Source organism: Astatotilapia calliptera, unplaced genomic scaffold (assembly GCF_900246225.1).
Source record: "Astatotilapia calliptera unplaced genomic scaffold, fAstCal1.2 U_scaffold_70, whole genome shotgun sequence".
Lineage (NCBI taxonomy): Eukaryota > Metazoa > Chordata > Actinopteri > Cichliformes > Cichlidae > Astatotilapia > Astatotilapia calliptera.
In genome coordinates, this window is record NW_020535812.1 from 19470 (window position 1) to 44234 (window position 24765).

At 43.6% G+C, this 24765-nt stretch overlaps 1 long non-coding RNA gene across 3 annotated transcripts; it reads right to left on the reverse strand.

Moving 5' to 3' along the window:
* Positions 1-1815: 1815 nt before the first annotated feature.
* LOC113018375 (uncharacterized) lies at positions 1816-21511 on the reverse strand. Of its 3 annotated transcripts, none has more exons than XR_003271782.1 (3): positions 21311-21511; positions 21058-21231; positions 1816-1837 (listed from the first exon to the last, which is right to left on the reverse strand). It is a non-coding gene; the product is annotated as an uncharacterized LOC113018375 (long non-coding RNA). The 3 variants fall into 3 exon arrangements; XR_003271781.1 differs by lacking the exon at positions 1816-1837 and adding an exon at positions 4362-4388; XR_003271780.1 differs by lacking the exon at positions 1816-1837 and adding an exon at positions 6644-6672.
* Positions 21512-24765: the final 3254 nt, after the last annotated feature.

Sequence of the window (24765 nt, forward strand, 5' to 3'; positions counted from 1 at the left end):
TAATAACTTTTATTTGTTTGTTTCTGTATTATTTTGTGTATCGTTCTTATGAGCTGTTGTTTTGTCAGTGAAATATTATTTCATTGTTTTAAGCTTTTTGTTGACTTTGAAGTGCTTAAGTTGATATTTTTGAACATTTAATTTGTTCGATTATTGTCGAGTCGATAAAACTGTCAAACGCACAGCTGCTTCCAGCACGGCCGGAGGAGAGGTGGCCGAGCAGACGCACAACACACACAGCTCACAGGTTTGCATTTCTAGATATTGCAGATGTTGCAGAAATTGAGAGTAAAGAACTCAGAGATCCAGCGCTGTCTCCTGCCCCTTATTTATACACCACAACACAACGACAGGCGTAACTCACACAAACGGGTAACATGAGGCTCAGATGCTTTGGACGTGTTCACATATACTGGACACAGAATGATGAAGATGGAGCTGCAGGAAGGAGGAAAAGAGGAAAAACACAGAAAAGATTCACAGATGTGGTGAAAAAGGACACGACAGCTTCTGTTTGTTAGTTTGGTTTTTCTTTATTTGGTAAAGATTCAGAAATAAAGAGAAGATCACATGTTTGAATATTATATTAACGTTCTGTAATTACAACAAGTTGTAAAATCTTTCCAGAGTGAGACAGAGACTGTGCAGAGACTGTAGAAGGACAGAGCAGCAGCAGAGCAGTCCAGATACACTGATGATCCTCTGTCAGATCCAGAGGGACACACAGGGCTGATGCTGGACTCTACATTGTGTCTGACAGTGGAGCTGTTCTCAGAGCAGTTCACTCTGCAGCACTGACAGTCATCTGCACTTCATTCCTCTGTCAGTCACTGCTGGATGAAGCTCTCCTCTCCACCTCCCAGTAACATGGCCCAGTCAGAGCGTCTCTACACACAAGCTGCTGCTGCTTCAACCTCTCTGGATCATCAGGACACAGCTGCTCCTCTCTCAGCACACACACCGTCCTGTTTACCATCATCACCTCCACCTGCAGAGAGAAGGAGGAAGAGCAGAGGAGATAAACGAGTGTTTCCAGAGACTCTTCATCAGCTGTCAGTCAGTGATGCAGCACATCCAGTATAAAGAGCAGCAGGGACGTCAGTGCTGGGACTGTACTAGGACTCATTGTTGCTTCACTTTTTCTAATCTTTGGATTTTTATTGAAGTTGCTGAAAATGTTTTTCCCTCCTAGTTTGAGTTTGGACTTTCATTCATTAGAAGAACCTTGGTGTGTCCACTCTGAGCTCTGTAGGAACCCCAACAACAAGCCCAACAATCCAGATGGACGGTTCCAGCTGTTAACTGGAGGAATTCCATCCAAACATCTGCTCTCACTAAATTCTTCCTCACCTACAGACTGTGTTCTTCACTGCTTTAAACTTGGAAATCAATGCAGTCATTGGTCTGCGTGCTGCTTTGTTCAGAGAGCTGATTGGCTGTTGACAGTGTTTGATCAGAGCGTGTCAGCCGTTACTATGGTGACCATAAAGGTGAGAAACAGGAAGTGTTTGTGTCCAATCCTGAAGCCTGTCACCGTTCTCCTCTCACAGCTTCACTGAGAAGCTGCAGCTTTACAGGAAACACTGGATCTTTGTTTCATACTGACTGTGTTTAGTACAATACTGCTGACAGCACCACCCACTCACTCCATCACTCTACTGACCTCAGAGTCTCCAGTCTGTAGTCTGGACTCTGCTGAAGATCAGACAGCTGCTTCACATCTGGATCCTGCAGGTTGTTTCCCTACAGGTCCAGCTCTCTCAGATGGGAGGGGTTGGACTTCAGTGCTGCTGCCAGATAATCACAGCTGATCTTTGACAAACCACAGCCCCACAATCTGTATAAAGAATGAAAGATGTAAGTTTATTAGACAAAGTGCTTGAAATCATTCAGTGTTTCATCATCTGTTCAGAGCTGAAGAAGGTTCAGAATGTAGAAGTTTAGAAAATGGAAACTCCAAACAGCTGAAGCCAACAGGAAGCAGCTTCAAACAGGAAACTGTGCAGAGTTTCAGACTATATGTCCTGATGCAGCCAGTTGGATTTTGGAGATTTGAATCTCTGTTCTGTGACTAAGTCCTTGAATCATTTCTTCCAGTTGGTCCAACAAGACAGACTAAGTATTGGACATGTGTTGTGGCTCCATCAGGGGAGCTTCTAAATGTGATGTGATGGCCCCTCTGGGTCTGTCAGGTCACAGCATTGAAGAGAGCTCAAACTGGGCACACAGTTGTTCCAGTCTGGACCAAAGACTCTATACTGGGACTGAGGGACTGCTTTGACTGCACCCACTGGGACTTTTTAAAGGCTCATGTTCTCACTTAGATCATCGATTTCTACTGACATTTCTTTCTGGGAAAAATGGGGATTACTTTGCAAACAGGAAGTATTTTCCCCAATAAGCAGCCCTGGATTAGTAAATCACTCCAACATGTTCTCAGGCAGAAGAAGCTGTCTTGTTATGAGGGAGAGAAGAAAAAGATTGAGGCACAGAAACCTGTTGAAAGAGAGATAAAGCAGCTAAAATCAGGTGTAAAAGTAAAGCAGAGGATGAGCTGAATAAAGGACACTCAAGGCTGGCTTGGAAAGGAATGAAGTCCATGGTGGGGATGCAGAACAAGGAGCAAAGATGAATGTGATGCTGAATCAGCAGAAGACTTGGACTCATTTGATTCCAGCTTTGATATCATTGATTTCAATGAAGAGCTTTGTGATTGTAGCAAAGGGCTGGTAGCTCTGAGAGTCCCACTGATGAGGTGTTTGTGTGGAAATCTCTTAGTGGGACCAAAGAGAGAAAAAGCCCTGGTCCTGATGCTGTGGGAGGGAAATGATTGAAGTGTGCTGTGAGGAACTGACTGGGAGATTTTCACACATTTTCCAGTCCTCCTTGGAACAACAGGAAGTTCCCAGCATATGGAAACAAAGGTTAAGTGTCCTATGGCACTCAGTGATGATGGTGCTGTGGCCCCACCACCTCCACCTCTTTGTAAAGGAACTAACTGTAATCTGAAGCTTCAAATGGAACTAAGACTTCCTCCACTAGGTGGCAGTGTCTGATGAGAAAGTGTTAGTGGAGCTGGCCTGGAGTCAGAAACAGGAAGATGCAGGATTTGGGCTGAAATGGGCAAAAGTGGTTAGCACTAGTGCCTTAGAGCAAGAAGGTTGTAGGTTGAAGCTTGTTGGTCAGCTGGGCCTTTCTGTGGAGGTTGGATGTTCTCCCACAGTCCAATGAAATGCTGCTTAGGTTCATTGGTGCTTCTACATTGGCTGTAGGTGTGGATGTGAGGGAGTGCTTCTCTGTCGCTCTCTGTTGGCCCTGTGATGGACTGCTCACCTGTGCAGGTGGACCACGCCTCTTGCCCTATGACAGCTAGGGCACAGGCTGCAGCCCTGTGAGCCTAAGCTGAATAAACAGTTAGCAAAAATGATCCATAGATGGCCTGAAATCCCCCAGTTAGCAGTTTGGTAGATAGCTATGACATGCTAATCCCATCCAGCAGCTGTATTCTACCTGTAAGCTGATCCCTGCTGAGCCAAAGCACTTTTTCATATACAAATTACAACCTTTAATAGAAACCTATTGGTCAGCATCTTATTAGCCTGCTGTTAGCTTCATTCCACAGAAAACTGAGAGAAACTAACAGAGTTGATAAAGAATAAAGAGAAATGTGCTGATTTAAAGCCTTTGAAGTGCTTCAGATGATCTCTGTCCACTTCTGTCCACTCATTCATTCATGTAAGCTTTCTAATGCAGCTTTGATCTTCACAGTCTGCTTGATGAAACTCATTCTAACCCTGAATGTCAGAGTGTTCCTCCTTCTCTTTCCCATCATTCATGCTGGCAGTGGAGGAGATTTGGATGTTGGACTGTGTTTTGGATGATGTGTGTATGTTTGTGTTGGACTGCTGTCTGTAAAGCAAACGCACATTTTGCTTTGGATTTCAGTGTCACACAGACTTTAAGGTGCAATGAAGAGTTTGAGAGTTTCACAGTGAATTTTCCAGTGGAGGATTTTTCTTCTTCTTTGAAGGTTTGAAATGTGAACATTGTTCTGCTGCAGTCAATGGACTAAACCAGAGAAGAAGAAAACAGACTTTACCATGAAGATCCTCAGTGTGGATCAGTATAATATCAGCCTGATGTCTGCAGTTTAGTGTCAGCACAACTTTCACATCATATTCATCTCAGCACAACTAAAACATGCTGACTGACCCCAGAGTTTCAAGTTTACATCCTGGACTCTCCAGGAAACCACACAGATGCTTCACTCCTGGATCCTGCAGCTTGTTGTTGAGCTCAGGTCCAGCTCTCTCAGATGGGAGGGGTTGGACTTCAGTGCTGCTGCCAGATAATCACAGCTGATCTCTGACAAACCACAGCTCCACAATCTGTATAAAGAATGAAAGATGTAAGTTTATTAGACAAAGTGCTTGAAATCATTCAGTGTTTCATCATCTGTTCAGAGCTGAAGAAGGTTCAGAATGTAGAAGTTTAGAAAATGGAAACTCCAAACAGCTGAAGCCAACAGGAAGCAGCTTCAAACAAACACAACAAGAGAAAAAACTCTGAATGTTTCACATTAAAGTCGTACATTTCTCATAAAAACAGGACAAAGACTTGAAAAAGTCGTGTTTTTCCTTCCAGGAACCACATGGCTTCACTTTTAAAGGTGAAGTGTGACAGAAATGGACATATTTGAAGTCCAACACCTTTTTCCAGTCACATTATTAAAGCAGACAAACTACAAGCTCATTTTCATTCCAACAAGTCATCTTCTGACCTGGACTAACAACACTGGTCTCTATGTGCAGCTGGCTGTGAGACCAGTGCTCAGGGAGCGTCTACAAAGTGCAACACTGAAAGAACATCACACACTCATTTGCTTCCAGCACTTTCACACAAACATCTACTGTCATTATTGTCACCAAACTCTGTGGATCCTTTATTGCAAATTCAAATGGGATCAAATGGTCAGACAAAAGAGGGTTATGAGGAAATATGATGAAATGTTGTGTATTAGCAGCAACTTATTGAATCATTTTCCTCAGAAACCAAACAAAATGATTGACAAACATGTTTTTACAAACTCAGTGTTGGACTTGGATCAGCAGGATAAGCTGATGTTTAAAGGCATTTGAGTCTCGCTGTATGAGAGTCCAGTTCTTACTCAATATTTATGGATGATGTTCTTTCAGTGTTGCACTTTGTAGACGCTCCCTGAGCCTCACAGCCAGCTGCACATGGACCAGCTGACATTACCCAGCATTAGAGGCGGCTGTAAAAAATTCATGTTCCCATTTAAATGGTTTTAATTTGAATAAAACGATGTTGATTCATTCAATCCTGAATCGATGTTTAATATAAATGTATTTTGCCAGAATCTCAGGTTAAAGCTCACAAACTATTTCAACAAGCAGCAAACAGCTAAAACAGTAAATGAGAGCAGCTAAACACACAAAGATGGAAACACAGAGCGTGGATCGTTCACTCGACGGCACGTACACGGACACGCCGTCGGGGCTGAAAGTGGACAGCTCACAGATCCTGAAGCTGCAGGTTTCATCTGTCTCCAACCAAAACTGAGTGAAGCAGCAGCAAAAGAAGATCCAAACTCTGCTTCACGTTTGATCAATATGCTCATGAATTCTCTCTGACTTTGGCTGTTCCTGCCTGCACAGCTCTCTCTCTCTCAGTGTACTCCAAGAACAGCTTCAAACATCTGTTTCTGCATCATTCACTGTTTATTAGCCACCAGTCTGCTGTTGTGTTCAGTGCTGTCGGCCTCTGACAGTAAAGCCTCATTTCTGCTGTTCCATGGAAACTTTTTAAAATGATGACAGATTACAAACTCTCAGCTGTGTCTGTAATCAAACCTCTGTAACTTTGCTTCACTTCAGCAGCATCAGCTCATGTTCACATGTTGCTTCATGGTTTGCTTCAGTTTTTGATCGACTGCAGAATATTTTGAAGGTTATCTGCTATAAAAAGCCAGAAGAGGAAAATCTGCTTCATGTGTTTCTGTTTGATCCTCAGTGACTTTGACACAAAGGCCTCTGCTGTGATGATCACACCTCTGATCAAGTCTCACAGTGTCACAACTGATAAATGATCAGAGTTAGAATATTTCTGACTGTCTGCTGTGTGCCGTGACCTTTGACCTGCTAAAGACAGTCAGCTGTGGATTATTCATTGTTGTGTCTGATACTTAGAACTGTGAGGAAGAAGCTACACAGTTAATCAGGGTCCCCTCTCTCTGAATCAGGAAAGGTGGGCAGGCCGCGTGTGGGCCGCGGGCCATACGTTGAGTATCACTGTTTGAAATGTGAACATTGTTCTGCTGCAGTCAATGGACTAAACCAGAGAAGAAGAAAACAGACTTTACCATGAAGATCCTCAGTGTGGATCAGTATAATATCAGCCTGATGTCTGCAGTTTAGTGTCAGCACAACTTTCACATCATATTCATCTCAGCACAACTAAAACATGCTGACTGACCTCAGAGTTTCAAGTTTACATCCTGGACTCTCCAGGAAACCACACAGATGCTTCACTCCTGGATCCTGCAGGTTGTAGTTGAAGCTCAGGTCCAGCTCTCTCAGATGGGAGGGGTTGGACTTCAGTGCTGCTGCCAGATAATCACAGCTGATCTCTGACAAACCACAGCTCTTCAATCTGTATAAAGAATGAAAGATGTAAGTTTATTAGACAAAGAGCTTGAAATCATTCAGTGTTTCATCATCTGTTCAGAGCTGAAGAAGGTTCAGAATGTAGAAGTTTAGAAAATGGAAACTCCAAACAGCTGAAGCCAACAGGAAGCAGCTTCAAACAAACACAACAAGAGAAAAAACTCTGAATGTTTCACATTAAAGTCGTACATTTCTCATAAAAACAGGACAAAGACTTGAAAAAGTCGTGTTTTTCCTTCCAGGAACCACATGGCTTCACTTTTAAAGGTGAAGTGTGACAGAAATGGACATATTTGAAGTCCAACACCTTTTTCCAGTCACATTATTAAAGCAGACAAACTACAAGCTCATTTTCATTCCAACAAGTCATCTTCTGACCTGGACTAACAACACTGGTCTCTATGTGCAGCTGGCTGTGAGACCAGTGCTCAGGGAGCGTCTACAAAGTGCAACACTGAAAGAACATCACACACTCATTTGCTTCCAGCACTTTCACACAAACATCTACTGTCATTATTGTCACCAAACTCTGTGGATCCTTTATTGCAAATTCAAATGGGATCAAATGGTCAGACAAAAGAGGGTTATGAGGAAATATGATGAAATGTTGTGTATTAGCAGCAACTTATTGAATCTTTTTCCTCAGAAACCAAACAAAATGATTGACAAACATGTTTTTACAAACTCAGTGTTGGACTTGGATCAGCAGGATAAGCTGATGTTTAAAGGCATTTGAGTCTCGCTGTATGAGAGTCCAGTTCTTACTCAATATTAATCAAACCTCTGTAACTTTGCTTCACTTCAGCAGCATCAGCTCATGTTCACATGTTGATTCATGGTTTTCATGGTTGATTCACCTCATTTTTTAAAAAATGACCTCTGACAGGAAAGTCTCATTTCTGCTGCTCAACACTGAAGAAATGTAAACTTTCAAAACGATGACAAATTGGAAAACACAGAGCTGTGTCTCTTTTTTTTTGTGTGTGTCCCGTTTGGATCTTTAGCCATCAGAGTTGTTGTCTTAACGCCAAGAAAGATGCCAAGCGGATTTATTTTACCAAGTGGATCATCATGGCCTTTCCATATTGGTCCATTTGATTGACCTTTATTATAATTATGAATTTATTTTATTTTCAGTTGCTACAAACGGGACAGACATGACTGGGGGACAGGACAGGGAGAGAGAATGAAAGAAAGAGAGGGAGAGAAAGAAAACCAAAGGGGAGAAGAGACGGTGAGAAAGGGGGGAAGAAAAAAAGAAAAACAAACAAAACACCTGGATCACCTGTATGGAGAAAAAAAAAACAGAAGAGAAAGCAAACAACATAATAAAAACAGCACCATCACAATAAACTAGCTAGTAGTAGATAACAGTAGATACTAAATAATAAACGATATTGTGCAGCACGCAAGATAGACAGCGCACAATGTGCTTAGAGGCAGCAGCCATAAAGCTGTAGTCCGCGTCTGTGAACACCCGTGTGTACACCTGTGTGCACACCTGTGTGGATCAGCATGCTTGCATTCCAAAGGTTTCTCCATGTAACGATCTGCTAGGGAGTGTGGGGAGCCATAGCCCCGTCCCCCAGGGTATGAAGCAGGTATGGAGGAGATCCAGGCCCCAGATATCCAGAGGCCCCAGAGTACAAGGACCCGAGGAGGACCACCAAAAGGGGGGGAATCGCCAATCGGCCACCAGGAGTGAGCCGGTACATACATGAGCGCCCAGCCCCAGACGACAAGGACCACCAACACACCAACGTCTGAGGGCATCAGCCACCGGCAGGGAGTGTGGTGAGGGGAGATAGGCCTCCGTACTTTGGAGGGCCTGAGATGTACCCAGAGAGGTGGAGTCTAAGACCCAACCTGACACATAGACACAGACGAACAGGCGCACGCGGACACAAACGTGCATTCCCACCCCATATGCACAACCAAATACTCGGCACTCACCCAACATGTAGACAGACACAAATATAAACTGCACAGACCGTCGCACTCCCCAAACATACTCTATATCCCAAGTCCAGGTACCCCCGCCCTCAGAGGGGCAAGCCGCACCTAAACCCAGGAGATGTAACCCTTCTCTCTGGGGCGGAGGCAAGCGGACCACCTCTTTGATTAGAGCTGTGTCTCTAGTCAAAGCAGAGATGGAACGATGCCACTTTTTATGTCCGATATCGATATGAATCCAATATAGTCGATTTTATAATCAAACGTTTTTTTAATATCTTGCTGCATTTTGTATAAGTTCATACTCAAGTTTAAAAAATCTAAACACTAAAGCTGTTCAGTTATACCTGTCTGCAAAAACACACTGCAGCCAAAACATTAGACAATACTGATCTTTGTATTTTGATGCGGACGTCAAAAACTCTTTGGTTGTGAATAAAAGAAGTGCAACATCAGCACAAAATAATGTTTCTATTGAACAACTAACACAAACAGGTTGTAGAATGGAGCCTTTTATACTCACAGCTGAACAGAAACAACATCCAGAGTGGAAAACAGTGCAAACAACTGCAAACAGGCTTCATGACACTCGTGTTTGATCAGGATGGATGTCAGTGTGAGCTGTTTCTATCACATTTAACCTCACAATCAATTTTGTCTCATTTCTATACAAAACTTAACACAAGTATGAAAAAAGTGTTTTTGATTGTTTTGTTTTTTGAACCATGAAACTGTTTAACAACACAGTTTGATTCAAAGTCAAACTTGAGTCTGTCCATCGTTCGGTCAGACTGAGCAATGACAGCACACAGACGTAGACAACAGCTCTCTGAAACACCAAACTCAGGTCCTGTTGATGCTGATATACAGTGACACAGTTACATGGGTGATTCATCCTTTTAACTCTATCTTTAAACAGCTGCAGCTTTCACTGACAGCGCATGTGGTACTTTAACCTTTGGCCTGTTTTCATCAGTTAATTATGGAGTTACTACAAAGAGTGAAACTATAGGATGATCTGTCTGCTGTCACTGGGTGGTGCTGAGGTCTGAATCTGAGGACGGCTCCTGTAGTCACAACAAGAACACAATCATCACAAACTGAAATATAAATATGATGGAGTAGAGCTTGAATTAGCTCCAGAATTTAAATATCTTGGGGTCATTCTAGACCCAACATTATCCTTCAAGAGTCACATAAATAAAGTGTCCCAGGTACTTAAATTTAATAATCGAAATTTTAATCATATACGTAATAATTTAAATATGAATGTTGCAAAAACTTATTTTTACTCAATGATCATCTCTCATATGGACTATTGTTTGACGTCCTGGTCACTTGCTTGTCCAACAACACTTAAAACTATTGAAAACATTTATAAAAGAAGTTTAAAACTACTTGACAAAAAACCGACTTCCCACCACCACTGTCATGTGTTAAAAAACATAAATTACTGAACTTCAATAACTAGGTGAAACTTAAAAGAGTGAGTTTAATATATAAAGTCTTACACTCCCTTGCTCCACCACCATTAAAGCAGTTCATTAGGCATAAAGAAAGCTCAGACAGGACCACTCGAGCTACAATCCGAGGAGACTTGTTTATACCCCACAGACGGACAGCATTTGGGCAGAACGTCCTCTCTGTCCAGGGAGGCCATCTGTGGAACAGTCTTCCTCAACCCATTAGAGAATGCTCTACACTCAGTTTGTTTAAGGCAAAGGTTAAAAACTGGTTATGGACAAATCAAGTGTGCGATCATGTATGAATTGTACAGTTTTAATGTTTTATTTGGGAACAGAATGGTGTGTGTGTGTGTAAGTTTGGTGACGGAGTTTTTATTATGAATGAATGATGAATTTTTATGAATTATTATGTCTATTTTTTATGCTTAAGGACAACAGATGGAAATTAGTCCTTGGCTATAATCTGGTATGTTTACATTCATGTCATTTTTTTTTACATTTATGTTCATTAACATGCACTGTCCTAAATAAATAAATAAATAAATTAATAAATAAATAAAGTTTATCTCTCAAATCTGAAATAAAGCTGATCCTTCTGTCCTCCCACACTCGGGAGTGTTCTTCTCTTCTCTTACATTTTTTCAGTCCTACAGTTCTGCTGACAGCTGACATATGAGCTGTTTATTTAAAAAAAGCCTTATATACGAACAGATGTTCCTATATCATGTTCACCTTTGAGTTGTTGGAGCTTTATAAATGGACATCTGCAAAGATGTGATGATGGAGCAGGTTTCAGTGCTGCTGCATCCTGGTCACAACATACGGAGGTGGTATCAGCACTGGTATCAGCACTGGTATCAGCACTGGTATCAGCACTGGTATTGAAGAAGAAATATTAATGCTTCAAACTATTTGTCTTAAAGGATGGAAGCTGTACAGAGTTCTGCACATGTGTCTTTGTGAACATACCTCATTAACAATATTTCAGACAGTTTTTAACCTGAATATTTGCAACAAACTCAGTATAAAAAATACAGTCAGTGCTAAAAAATTAATCAGTCGAAAAATTAAAATTTTAACTTAAGCTGCCAAGAGGAAGTCGTTTGTTTCAGTAAATATCAGGCTTTGCTATTTGATCGGTTTTTACAGATTAATGAGGAGTTGCTGAAGTGCCAGGTTTTTAAAGTTGGTGTTACTGTCTTTACACATGTGGAGACTGAAAACATGGTGCTGTTTAATAAGATATTTAATATTCAGCTCTGCACAGGAGCTGCAGCGGGGTGCAGCCTGTTGCCTTTACAGTATAATACTTGTAATAAAAGTACAGTAACGGTAATTAGTGACTGAGCAGCCCGGGGCGTTTCTCTTGATTTCTTTAGTCAGGGTAAATTCATTCACCTGCACGGGTTAGCTAAACAAACCCTGACGGCCGAGTGCTCATCTTAGCTAGCTAGGTCTCAGGACCGAGCTAAGGACGGTAGTTACGGAGTAGCTTACAAACACGTTTAACTTACCGAAAAAGTGCAGCGGGGCCTTGGGTCCTTCTGTCGGGTAGTCCAGTTTACTGAAGAACACCTCAGGCTGTCAGGTTAAAACACTCGGTCGTGTCTTCGTAGCGTAAAGGCAGGCCGTCCTCTCAGAGCCTACGCTCTATCTGCTATTCCCGAACAGAGATACGCAAGTTTCTCCGTGACTACAGCTGCCAGTCAAAGCTGCTATGATGACGTTACACCCCATTTTAACATCACCGCTGTCGGAATTAGAATCAAACTTGGACATAAATCAGCGTGATGAGAACTATTGATAAGAAAAGAAAGAATCTTTGGAAAAATATCTGAGGAGAATAAATTTATTTTAGTCTGACCCCAGTCCCATCCGCTAACATGGAGGAGGCGGGGTTTATGACCTATACTGCAGCCAGACACCAGGGGGCGATAGAGACGTTTTGGTTTCATGTTTGGGGAGTTGTCGCGTCATTCACGTTTTCTCCAGTCATTGGTCAGACTCCATTAACTTTTACTATGGTCATGTCCAAACTCATAGGCTGCATCCTCCTGAGGACCCGGCCTTCGTGGTCTATGTGGGCCGGGTCCTCAGAAGGTCGGGTAGGCCAGAAGTAAACGGCTATGAAATGGGACGGTCTTGCCTTCACCGCGCACCCATGCCCAGTATCCTGTTAGCCAATGTTCAATCCATCGAGAACAAGCTTGATGACCTCAGAGCCAGAATCAAGTTCCAGAGAGACATTCGGGACTGCAACCTCCTCTGCTTCACCGAGACTTGGCTGAACCCAGCGATACCAGACCACGCCGTGCAGCCGACGGGGTTCTTTTCGGTTAACCGCATGGACAGGACAAGGGAGTTGGGGAAGAAAAGAGGTGGTGGAGTGTGTTTGATGGTGAACAACAGATGGTGCGACAGCACAAACATCTCCCCACTCACACGCTCTTGCTCGCCCAATCTGGAGCTTTTGATCGTTAAATGTCGCCCTTTCTATCTCTCTCGGGAATTCACTGCGGTCATTGCCTGCACTGTTTACATTCCGCCTCACGCGGACTCGGACACTGCCTTATGTGAGCTACATGAGGCTCTCACACATCAACAAACACTTCACCAAGATGCTGTACTCATTGTTATGGGAGATTTTAACAGAGTGAATCTCAAACGGACATTTCACAACCTTCACCAGCACATCAACTGCCCCACCCGGGGCACGAGGACATTAGACCACTGCTACACCCCGATCAAGAACTGATACAAAGCTCAGCCCCTGCCGGCATTTGGAAAATCGGACCATGCCGCCATCTTCCTCATGCCTGCTTACAAACAAAGGCTAAAGCAGCAACCACCAATCAGGAGGGAGGGAGGTCGCTCGCTGGACGGACCAATCAGTGGCCGTGCTGCAGGACGCACTGGATGACGCAGACTGGGACATGTTTCGGCACAGCTCTGATGACATCAACATGTTTACGGAAGCGGTTGTGGGATTTATCGGGAAACTAGCGGACGACACAGCAGAAAGAACTATCATCCGAACGTTTCCCAACCAGAAGCCGTGGGTGGATAAAAACATCCGCGACGCACCGCTGCTTACAATGAAGGGCTCGTCTCCGGTAATATGGACCTATACCAGGCTGCGTCCTACAATGTGCGCAGCGTGGTCCGAAAGGCAAAGCGGAGCTACGTGGAAAAACTAGAGTCACAGCTACGACAGTGCAACTCTAGGAGCCTGTGAAAAGGACTGCGGACTATAACGGACTATAAACGACCAGCTTCTTCAATGATGAATGCAGATGCTTCGCTGGCTAATGAGCTGAACACGTTTTATGCTCGCTTCGACGCCGCAGCAATTAAAACAACAAACGGCTGTGCGCGCTCGGAGTGCACCAGTGAAGAAAGTGCATTCGTCATCACAGAGCATGCCGTGAGGAACACCTTCAGGAGGGTGAACACCAGGAAGGCAGCAGGACCAGATGCAATCCCTGGCCGGGTCCTTAGAGCCTGCGCTGATCAGCTAGCACCAGTGTTCACGGAGATCTTCAACCTCTCCCTGGCCCAAGCTGTGGTTCCCACGTGCTTCAAACAGTCCATTATTGTTCCTGTTCCAAAGAAACAACAGCCCGCTTGCCACAATGACTACCGTCCAGTAGCACTGACTTCAATTGTGATGAAGTGTTTTGAAAGACTGTTGAGAGATCACATCACTTCTTCACTTCCTGCCACCATCGACTCACTTCAGTTTGCTTACCGGACTAATCGTTCCACAGACAATGCCATATCTCACCTGCTCCACACATCTCTGAGTCACCTGGACACTGGCAGAGGGAATTATGTTAGGATGCTGTTCGTGGACTACAGTTCAGTATTCAACACAATAATTCCCTCTAAGCTTTTCACCAAGTTGACAGATCTAGGACTCAGCTCATCACTGTGTCAGTGGATCCTCAACTTCCTCACAGACAGACCCCAATCAGTGAGGGTGGGAAAACAAGTCTCCCCCTCCATCTCACTCAGCACTGGAGTGCCTCAAGGCTGTGTTTTAAGCCCCCTGCTGTACTCACTGTACACTTATGACTGTGTAGCCACATCATACACCACCTCCATTGTCAAGTTTGCTGACGACACTGCTGTCGTGGGCCTGATCTCCAACAACATCGAGACGGCCTACCTGGAGGAGATTAGGAACCTGGAGACCTGGTGCCAGGAGAATAACCTCCTCCTAAACATCAGCAAGACTAAGGAGCTGATCGTGGACTTCACTACAAAGCAGGCGAGGAATTACAAACCCCTCATCATCAGTGGCACGCCAGTGAAGAGAGAGTGGACAGTTTCCGATACCTGGGTGTCCACATCACTCAGGACCTGTCATGGTCCTGCCACATCAAAACCCTGGTTAAGAAAGCCCGTCAGCGTCTCTTCTTCCTCAGAAGACTTAGAGACTTCCATCTGCCACTGAAGGTGCTCAAGAACTTCTACTCCTGCACCATCGAGAGCGCCCTGACGGCAAACATCTGCACCTGGTTTGGGAACAGCACCAAGCAGGACAGACGAGATCTGCAAAGAGTGGTGTGCTCAGCTGAACGCATCATTCAATCAGAGCTCCCTGACCTGCTGTCCATCTACACCAAGCGGTGCAAGTCCAAAGCTAGGAAGATTATGATGGACCTCTCCCATCCCAACAATGGACTCTTCTCACTGTTGAGGTCTGGGAAGCGCTTCCGCTCCCTTAAGGCCAAAACAGAGAGAATGAGGAGGAGCTTCTTCCCACAGGCTATTCGGGCCCTGAACCAGGTGTAGGACTGGACTCTCACACACGTCACCACATGCACCACCACACATTTCCTATAATCCTATAATTCCTATAATTTATAATCTTTATAATCTCTTCTGCTATTTGCACATTCTATACTGTAAATTCCTAAGTTAATTTGTAAATTCTGTAGTAAACTGTAAATTGTAAATATTGTAAAACTTTTCTTCTGTCATTTAATGGTCAGGCATTTTACAGCTACAAGCATTTCACCCCCATGTCATACTGTGTATGGTTGTGTGTGTGTGACAAATAAAATTTGAATTTGAATTTGATCTCACACTTCTGCTTAATCAGTTTTCTGTTTGACGTTTATTCAGCTGTGTGAAAACCACCCGGGGGATTAATAAAGTGGCTTGCAGAAGTATTCGGCCCCCTTTTGGCAAAACTTGTGGCAAAACTTTTCCACATTTTGCCACATGTGCGTAATTATTGTGCGTAATTATTCAGCCCCCTGAGTCAATACTTTGTAGAACCAGCTTTTGCTGCAGTTACAGCTGCCAGTCTTTTAGGGTATATCTCTACCAGCTTTGGACATCTACAGACTGAAATTCTTGCCCATTCTTCTTTGCAAAACAGCTCCAGCTCAGTCAGATTAGATGGGCAGCGTTTGTGAACAGCAGTTTTCAGATCTTGCCACAGATTCTGGATTGGATTTAGATCTGGACTTTGACTGGGCCGTTCTAACACATGGATATGTTTTGTTTTAAACCACTCCATTGTTGCCCTGGATTTATGTTTAGGGTCGTTGTCCTGCTGGAAGGTGACCCTCCACCCCAGTCTCAAGTCTTTTGCAGACTCCAAGAGTTTTTCTTCCAAGATTGCCCTGTATTTGGCTCCATCCATCTTCCCATCAACTCTGACCAGCTTCCCTGTCCCTGCTGAAGAGAAGCACCCCCAGAGCATGATGCTGCCACCACCATATTTGACAGTGGGGATGGTGTGTTCAGAGTCATGTGCAGTGTTAGTTTTCTGCCCCACACAGCGTTTTGCACTTTGAACAATAAGTTCCATTTTGGTCTCATCTGACCAGAGCACCTTCTTCCACATGTTTGCTGTGTCCCCCACATGGCTTGTGGCAAACTGCAAACGGGGACTTCTTATGGTTTTCTGTTAACAATGGCTTTCTTCTTGCCACTCTTCCATAAAGGCCAACTTTGTGCAGTGCACGACTAATAATTGTCCTATGGACAGATTCCTCCACCTGAGCTGTAGATCTCTGCAGCTCGTCCAAAGTCACCATGGGCCTCTTGGCTGCATTTCTGATCAGCGCTCTCCTTGTTCGGCCTGTGAGTTTAGGTGGACGGCCTTGTCTTGGTAGGTTTACAGTTGTGCCATACTTCTTCCATTTCTGAATGATCGCTTGAACAGTGCTCCGTGGATGTTCAAGGCTTGGGAAATCTTTTTGTAGCCTAAGCCTGCTTTAAATTTCTCAGTAACTTTATCCCTGACCTGTCTGGTGTGTTCTTTGGACTTCATGGTGTTGTTGCTCTCAATATTCTCTTAGACAACCTCTGAGGCCGTCGCAGAGCAGCTGTATTTGTACTGACATTAGATTACACACAGGTGCACTCTATGTAGTCATTAGCACTCATCAGGCAACGTCTATGGGCAACTGACTGCACTCAGACCAAAGGGGGCTGAAGAATTACACACACCCCACTTTGCAGTTATTTATTTGTAAAAAATGTTTGGAGTCGTGTATGATTTTCATTCCACTTCTCATGTGTACACCAGTTTGTGTTGGTCTTTCACCTGGAATTCCAATAAAATTGATTCATGTTTGTGGCTGTAATGTGGGACAAAATGTGGGAAAGTTCAAGGGGGCCGAATACTTTTGCCACTGTAAAGGTTTATTTTGTCTAATCTAATCTAATAACTTTAATCTCAGCCAAACTGATTTACTCAGGAACAAATAAAACACTGAAAAAAGTCAAACAATAACATTTTTAGGTTGTCTAAGTCACTTATATATTACGTTTAACCTGAGTAGCGAAAGACCGCGGTGATCTGAACATGATGTGCCGGGAGTTTGCTGTTCTCGGTGGCTCTAGTGACCCTCGAGCTCTCGGCTAGCTATCGAGCTGGTGGGTAACAGACGTCTCAGAAACGTCGGAGCACTTTTGCAAATATGTGATGTCTTGATAAACTGAGCAGATATTTAAAGTTTACGCAGCTACATTCTCACCTGAAAATATGTTAAAAGTTTATTTTGTGACCCAGAAAGAGTAATAAGAGTAATATTAAAAACTTAGTAGCGATCACCATTGCCGGAAAGTGGAATTGGATGGGCCAAGCTATGACTTCTGGGATATGGTGGGCCACGAAGGACACTCCCGACCCATCCTTTAAATTTGGGGAAAAGGAGGACGCATTGGTCGGCTGCATTCGGAGGAGTCTATGAATTTGGACAGCCTTCATCGTGTCGCTGTGACGTAATCGGTCTACAAATGCGTCCTCAGGAGGATGCAGGCCATGAATTTGGACACCCCCTATGTTTACTACTGCATAGACACATTGAATTTCCAACACAAGGAAATGACTTTTTGGATAATGTTTTCACCACCAAGAAAGGAGATTACAAAGCCCCCCCACCCACTTTGGTGCCTCTGACCACATCACTGTTATGCTAATGCCAGCATACAGGCCCCTGGTCAAAGTCACTAAACCTGTCATGGTCCGGGTGTGTGCCAGTGTGTCTCCCTCCGAGCCGGCGTCTCCACCCCTGGGAGGGGCCTCAGTGTTTTTGCTGATCGCTTACATCTGTGGGTAATTAGCCGGGGACTCATAAGGCCAGCGTTCTCAATCTCTCTTCGCCAGATTCTCTGCTAAACATCAGTCAGTGCAGGCCACCACCATAAATTCCCTACGTGTTTTTTTGAATCACCTTGCCTCACTGTATGTTTGTTTTTTGTGCGCCTCCTTTTTCAGCTACACCTAACTGTCAACCCCTGGCGAAGAGCTTCTACTTGGATGCTGGACCTTCTGGCAGTCCCTCAGGCTATTACCAAAATTACCTACCTGCCTCTCTGCCTCCACGCCAGGAGTTTTTGGATTTACACACCCGGACTACTCACCCCTCTATGTCATCTCCGACCTCCGTTGGCAAGTACGCAGTACGAAGGAGGATTCTGAGCCAAACAACATATTCATATGCCTCCTTATCTATGTTTGAACATCTGCATTCTGTTACAGTGACCCCGACCTTTTTCCTGGACCCTTTGTGACTTGTGTGGGGATGAACAGAAAAGTATTTTACCAGCATAATATAATCTGCAGTATGATCATTGCTTTAACAATGTAACAGATAGCTTTAATATGGCCTTAAGATGTTTATGATGATATTAACTTTGTATTTCAGGTGCAGTTATAACTATTTTATACATATTGCATATCTGTGCTTATTTGAGTTGATGTTCAGGTTCTTTAAAGGTCTTAAGCCTCACTGACGTGACTGTTCAGGTGATACATGCTGAGGGAAAACTAGAACATAGAAGGAATTGCAATACATGCTTACAAAACACTTATATCAGGTCATTTTATATTAAGGTTTTAGTAGAGGTTCTTGGTTAAAACATTTATTTGGTAGAAGACATACACATAGTCTCAGTGAGCTTCTGGTCTAGTGAAAGGTCAGAAGTGCAACAGGTGAATTGAGAAAGAGCATTTGAGGACGAGACACAGACAGTAGGAGGTGAAGAGGTGACACAAAGAGCATGTGAGGTCAACACGTACACACACATTAGTTAAGATTTATTTAGAGGGGAGATCAGTTATGTCTAGACAAGAAAGAGGAACAATTCATTTTAAGATAAGAACGGAAAGTACCAAGCATGAAATAGAAATGATTTCTGGTGAAAGTCATGATGATGTGATCTGATCTATGTATAAAATGTACCGGTGACGCATGAGGGCGTCAGTAACAACCCTGATGTTATAAATAATTGTTTGTGCTTAGTAGTTGAAGATCATTGCTGTTTTCATGATCTTCCACGTGTGAATTAAATCTTCGTTTGACTTCACCCGGCCGGACCAGTGTGGTTATTTTTCGATCACCTCTTGTACCCTTCCTCAATTTTTGAATCTTAACACTTGCTTTCCAGTCCAATCCCCGGAATAGCTGTCCTCTCTGACCCGGACCAGATCGTTATTTAGTTTAACGTCTACGCTCACCTTTTTGTTTATGAATATTTTGTGTAAACATTAAACATTATTCTTAAAATATATTTACGAGCTGTTCGGCGTCTTGCGTTTGAGTCCTGTCACTCGTCTGAAACGGTCTCGGCCGTAACAAAACCAGTTCGTAAGCAGGTACGTGTGTGGCCAGAAGAACCTGCAATACTGCTTTTCCACCACAGACCACAGAACTGCAGGAATATACAGAAACTGTCATTGGCTACATCTCAAAAGGCATCGATGAGGTCATAGAGACCACTGTCCGGGCCAATCAGAAACCATGGCTCACAGGTGAGGTCTACAGGCTCCTGAGGGTGAGAAATGCAGCCTTGAAAGCTGGGGATGAGGTGAGCCTAACAACAGCAAGGGCAAACCTGTCACGTGCATCAGAGAGGTGGAAATGCAGTGCTCCAGGAGGATTTTGCAAAGCTTCAGTGACAGCAGAGACACTCAGAGGCTGTGGCAAGGGATACAGACCATCACAGACTACAAGCCCACTCCTCAGACCGCTGTCGGGTCCACCACATTACAGTAAGAGCTAAGTGAAGTTTTCTCTTGCTTTGAGACACAGAACGACACCCCAGCACAGAAGACTCAACCCCCCCACCCCCCCAACGATCGGGTGGTGACACTATCAACATGCTTGTCAGGACCTGCTGCCATCAGGGAGGAGACTGAAGAGCCACCGGGCCAGAACCAGGTGACTGAGAGACAGCTTCATCCAGGTTGTCAGGGTGCTGAATTCACTCCCTGCTCTCACACAGCAACTCCAGACGTGCATTCATCTTTTCCCTCTGAACCCCACAAACATACAAACCCTGAGCCACCACCATTGCCCTTTCACTGACTGCCCCACTCCACCATTTGACCCTCTCATAAGAGGTGAAACATCTTCAAGGAAACTTAAAGAAGTCCAGACGCTTTTCTTTCCAAGCTCCTTAGACTACGATGACCTGGATGTCTGAGAACCTTCACAGACTGATTTTACAAGAACAACTTGTGTCAAAAATCCCTGGCAGTGCCTCTCTGTCACACACACAAATCACTACAGTTACAAATTTAATAACTTAAAAAACCTCAGAAAAACAGAACTGAGCAAAACAAACAAACAAACAAACAAACAAACAAACCAGAGACTAGGTAAGAACATTGTTGAGGTTTAAATTTATAATCTTAAATACTTATATGCTGATTATATTGCTTTATAAGAAAGGCCCAACTCTGAGTACACTCTGTGCCGACAGGACTGACAGGAAATTACATGCTTTTGCAGGCGAAAAGTGAAACTAAGCACAGTGTTTGGTCGAAACTTAAAGTGTGTGTGACGTCTATATAAATGACTAGGCTTCCTGTTTTGTGCTTCAGACCTGGGGTTGTGTGTTCAGGTCTCCATATCCGGATATGTAAAATAAAGATCATTTTTTAAAGTAAAAAGACCACTTTTGAGCCGTGTCTTTCTGGCCGTAAAGAATACCAAAAGGACCGGAATTTAATAACATTAAAACCAAACAATAAATGAGCAAAGTAGTGCATGATAAATATAGATGACAAATAAAAAGTGCAATATAGAAACACTGGGTAAAAAGAAATGAACAATTAAAAAGGAGGATAAAAGATGTGAGCAGTAGTTAAACAGTAGAAATAAATATATAATAAACAAACAAAAATAGATAATAAATGAAAGCCAGGTCTGAAAGGTGAGTTTGGCTTTAAAAGCATGAAAACACACTGCTGTCTTCAGGAAGGCTGCTCCAGTAACAGAAAGTCATCTACATGTGGGTTTAGTTCTGACTTTAGGGACAAGTAAAAAAACAAAATAAAATAAAAACATCTGTCCAGACAACCTGACAGTCAAAAATATAAACTCAGGAACTTAAAAGGAAAATTGTGCTGACTTTGAACGTCCTCATCAAGATAAACTTACAGATTTAAGAGTCAAAAAGTGTCAAAAAGTCTGTATCCTTACCTGAGAGTTTCAAGTTTACAGTCAGGACTCTTTAGTCCAACACACAGCAAATCCAATTCTGAATCCTGCAGGTAGTTCGAGCTCAGGTCCAGCTCTCTCAGATGATTGGATGGGGAGCTGAGAATTTCAGACAAAGCTTCAAAGCTTCTTTTTGAGAGTTTACAATCTCTCAGCCTGAGGAAGAATAACAATGGAGACATATTCTTTTATTCATCTAGCATTATTAAACATATTTGTTCATAGATTCACTTACAGCACTTTCTTGGATGCTTTGACCACTGGCAGCAGCTTCAAAAATGCCTTCTCTGAACGGGAGTATTTCTCCAGGTCGAACTCATCCAGATCTGATGACAGTAAGATGAAGACCAGAGCCGACCACTGAGCAGGAGACAGTTGATCTGTGGAGAGACGTCCTAATCTCAGGGACTGTTGGATCTCCTCCACTAGAGAACGATCATCCAGTTCATTCAGACAGTGGAACAGGTTGATGCTTTTCTCTGCAGACAGTTTCCCACTGAGCTTCTTCTTGATGTACTGGACTGTTTCCTGATTGGTCTGTGAGCTACTTCCTGTCTGTGTCAGCATGCATAGAAGATCCTGATTGGTCTGCAGTGAAAGACCCAGGAGGAAGCGGAGGAACAAGTCCAGGTGTCCATTTGGACTCTTTAAGGCTTTGTCCACAGCACTCTGGTAGAAGTCTTTTACAGTAAGTGTTTTCTGGAAGATTTTAAAGCGAGGAGATTGTTTCTTAAGCAGGTTGACTCCAGAGTTGATGAAGGTCAGATAGACATGAAGAGCAGCAAAGAACTCCTGAATGCTCAGATGGATGAAACAGTAAACAACGTTGTTGAACATGTGGCACTCATCAGCTTTAAAGATCTGTGTGAACACTCCTGAGTACACTGAGGCTGCTCTGATATCGATGCCACACTCTGTCAGGTCTGATTCATAGAAGATCAGGTTTCCTTTCTGCAGCTGATCAAAGGCCAGTTTTCCCAGAGACTCAATGATCTTCCTGCATGACTCTGTCTCAGCTCCTCCATCATACTTGATGTCCTTCGTTTTTAGGTGAAATAGCACAAGGCGTAGGTAGAGCTTTGTGAGAGTCTTAGGCAGATCTTTGCTCTCTTTGTTCTTCATGACAAACTCCAGAACTGTAGCAGTGATCCAGCAGAAGACTGGGATGTAGCACATGATGTGGAGGCTTCGTGATGTCTTGATGTGGGAGATGATGCTGCTGGCCTGCTCCGAATCTCCGAATCTCTTCCTGAAGTACTCCTCCTTCTGTGGGTCAGTGAACCCTCTGACCTCTGTCACCACGCCAACACAGTCTGGGATCTGATTGGCTGCTGCAGGTCGTGTGGTTATCCAGAGGCGAGCAGAGGGAAGCAGTTTCCCCCTGATGAGGTTTATCAGCAGCACATCCACTGAGGTGGACTTTCTAGGGTCAGTCAGGATTGTAGTTTTGTGGAAGTCCAGAGGAGGTCGACACTCATCCAGACCATCAAAGATGAACACAACCTGGAAGTCTTCAAAGGTGTAGATTCCTGTTTCTTTGGTTTCAGTAAAGAAGTGATGAACAAGTTCCACCAAGCTGAACTTTTCCTCTTTCAGCAGATTCAGCTCTCTGAAAGTGAATGGAAACATGAACTGGATGTCCTGGTTGGCTTTGTCTTCAGCCCAGTCCAGAGTGAACTTCTGTGTTAGGACTGTTTTCCCAATGCCAGCCACTCCCATTGTCAGCACTGTTCTGATTGGTTTATCTCTTCCAGGTGGGAGTTTAAAGATGTCTTCTTGTCTGATGGTTGTTTCTGGTCTGTCTGGTTTCCTGGATGCTGTTTCAATCTGTCTGACCTCATGTTCATCATTGACCTCTGTCCCTCCCCCTGTGATGTAGAGCTCTGTGTAGAACTGACTCAGGAGGGTCGGGTTTTCTGTTGTAGAAATCCCCTCGAGCACACACTGGAACTTCTGCTTCAGGTCTGACTTGAGTTTGAGCTGACACTCAGTGAGAATCTCTGCATGAATAAACAGCAAATGACACAAATGAGAAAACTGCATTCTGGTTACTGTGGTTATGTGTTCAGTTCACTGGACTCTTGGTGTCATGATCCGGGTGAGTCTGAGTAACTTTCCACAGCATCAGCTCTCCTCCCCTGGGTGGAGCCCTCCTCACTCCTCCCTGCTCCTCACCTGTTGCCAATTACTCCGGCAGTATTTATGAGCAGCACTCACAATGAACCTTCTCCAGATTGTCTGCTTACCACAGTCAGTTCTCTGCCTCACATTTTGTCTTGTGCTCCTCAGCTTGTTTCGCGTAACCCTCTTTTCCTGTTCCCTAGTCGGCACCTGGATATATCTTCCAACTCTCGCCATAAGTCACGCCTCAGGATTCTGGCCTGCCACTGCTGGGAAAACTCACTCTTGCAAACTGCCATCCTCAGCTGCCTGCCTCCCTGTGCACCCACATCTCACTCTGTACCCAGATTTAATTCATCTCCTCCTCCAGCTGATCTCCACCTGCAGCCACGTAACACCTCTTAGTTTTTAAATCTTGGACTCATTCACTACACTGTGGACCACTCTGATTATTATCTCCTTTGTTCCAGTGATCCTGGATAGTTTCTATTCGCCCGATTCTGCCCCTGTTGTTCCTTTGACCTGCCTCAGCTTATGTTCTGGCCTCAGCTCTGCACTTCTCATAATACCTCGCTTGCTGTTGAATTTAGCCGTGATTCAGCTTTCTCCGTCAAGAAATCTAGTAAAATACATTTCTGTTAAAAGTCACTCAGCCTCCGTTTTTTGGTTCTGTGCTTGACTCCATTCCTTTTCATGAGCCATTGAGCCCTGACACTTGGGTTATAACTGAGGGCAGGTTTTATAGAGACACATTTGATTTAATTGTGTTTATTTATACAGCACCAAATCAATACTAGCAACATTTCACATATTACATAAACAACACTATGGAGCCAGTAATGAATAAATATGTAGAATAAATGAAAGAATTTCAAGTATAAACGTTTTTTTTTTAATTCCTCCAAATAACAACAACAGTCACCCCAATGTGCTTTATATTGTAAGATAAAGAACCTACAATAATACAACTGAAAAAAAAATATATATCTTTTTGGGTCCTGAAAACTGAAGGCTCTGCCTCCCATTCTACTTTTAAATACTCTGTGAACAACAAGTAGGCCTGCAGAGCGAGAGCGAAGTGCTCTAATAGGGGGATATGGTACTACAAGGTCATTAAGATAAGATGGGGCCTGATTATTTAAGACCTTGTATGTGAGGAGCAGGATTTTGAATTCAATTCTGGATTTAACAGGAAGCCAATGAAGGGAAGCCAAAACAGGAGAAATATGCTCTCTCTTTCTAGTCCCTGTCAGGACTCTTGCTGCAGCATTTTGGATTAGCTGAAGGCTTTTCAGCGAGTTTTTTGGACATCCTGATAATAATGAATTACAGTCGTCCAGCCTGGAAGTAATAAATGCATGAACTAGTTTTTCAGAGTCTCTCTGAGACGGGATATTTCTAAATTTAGAGATGTTGCACAAATGGAAGAAAGCAGTCTTACATGTTTGTTTAATATGTGCGTTGAAGGACATGTCCTGGTCAAAAATGACTCCAAGGTTCCTCACAGCGTTACTGGAGGCCAAGGTAATGCCATCCAGAGTAAGAATCTGCTTAGATACCATATTTCTA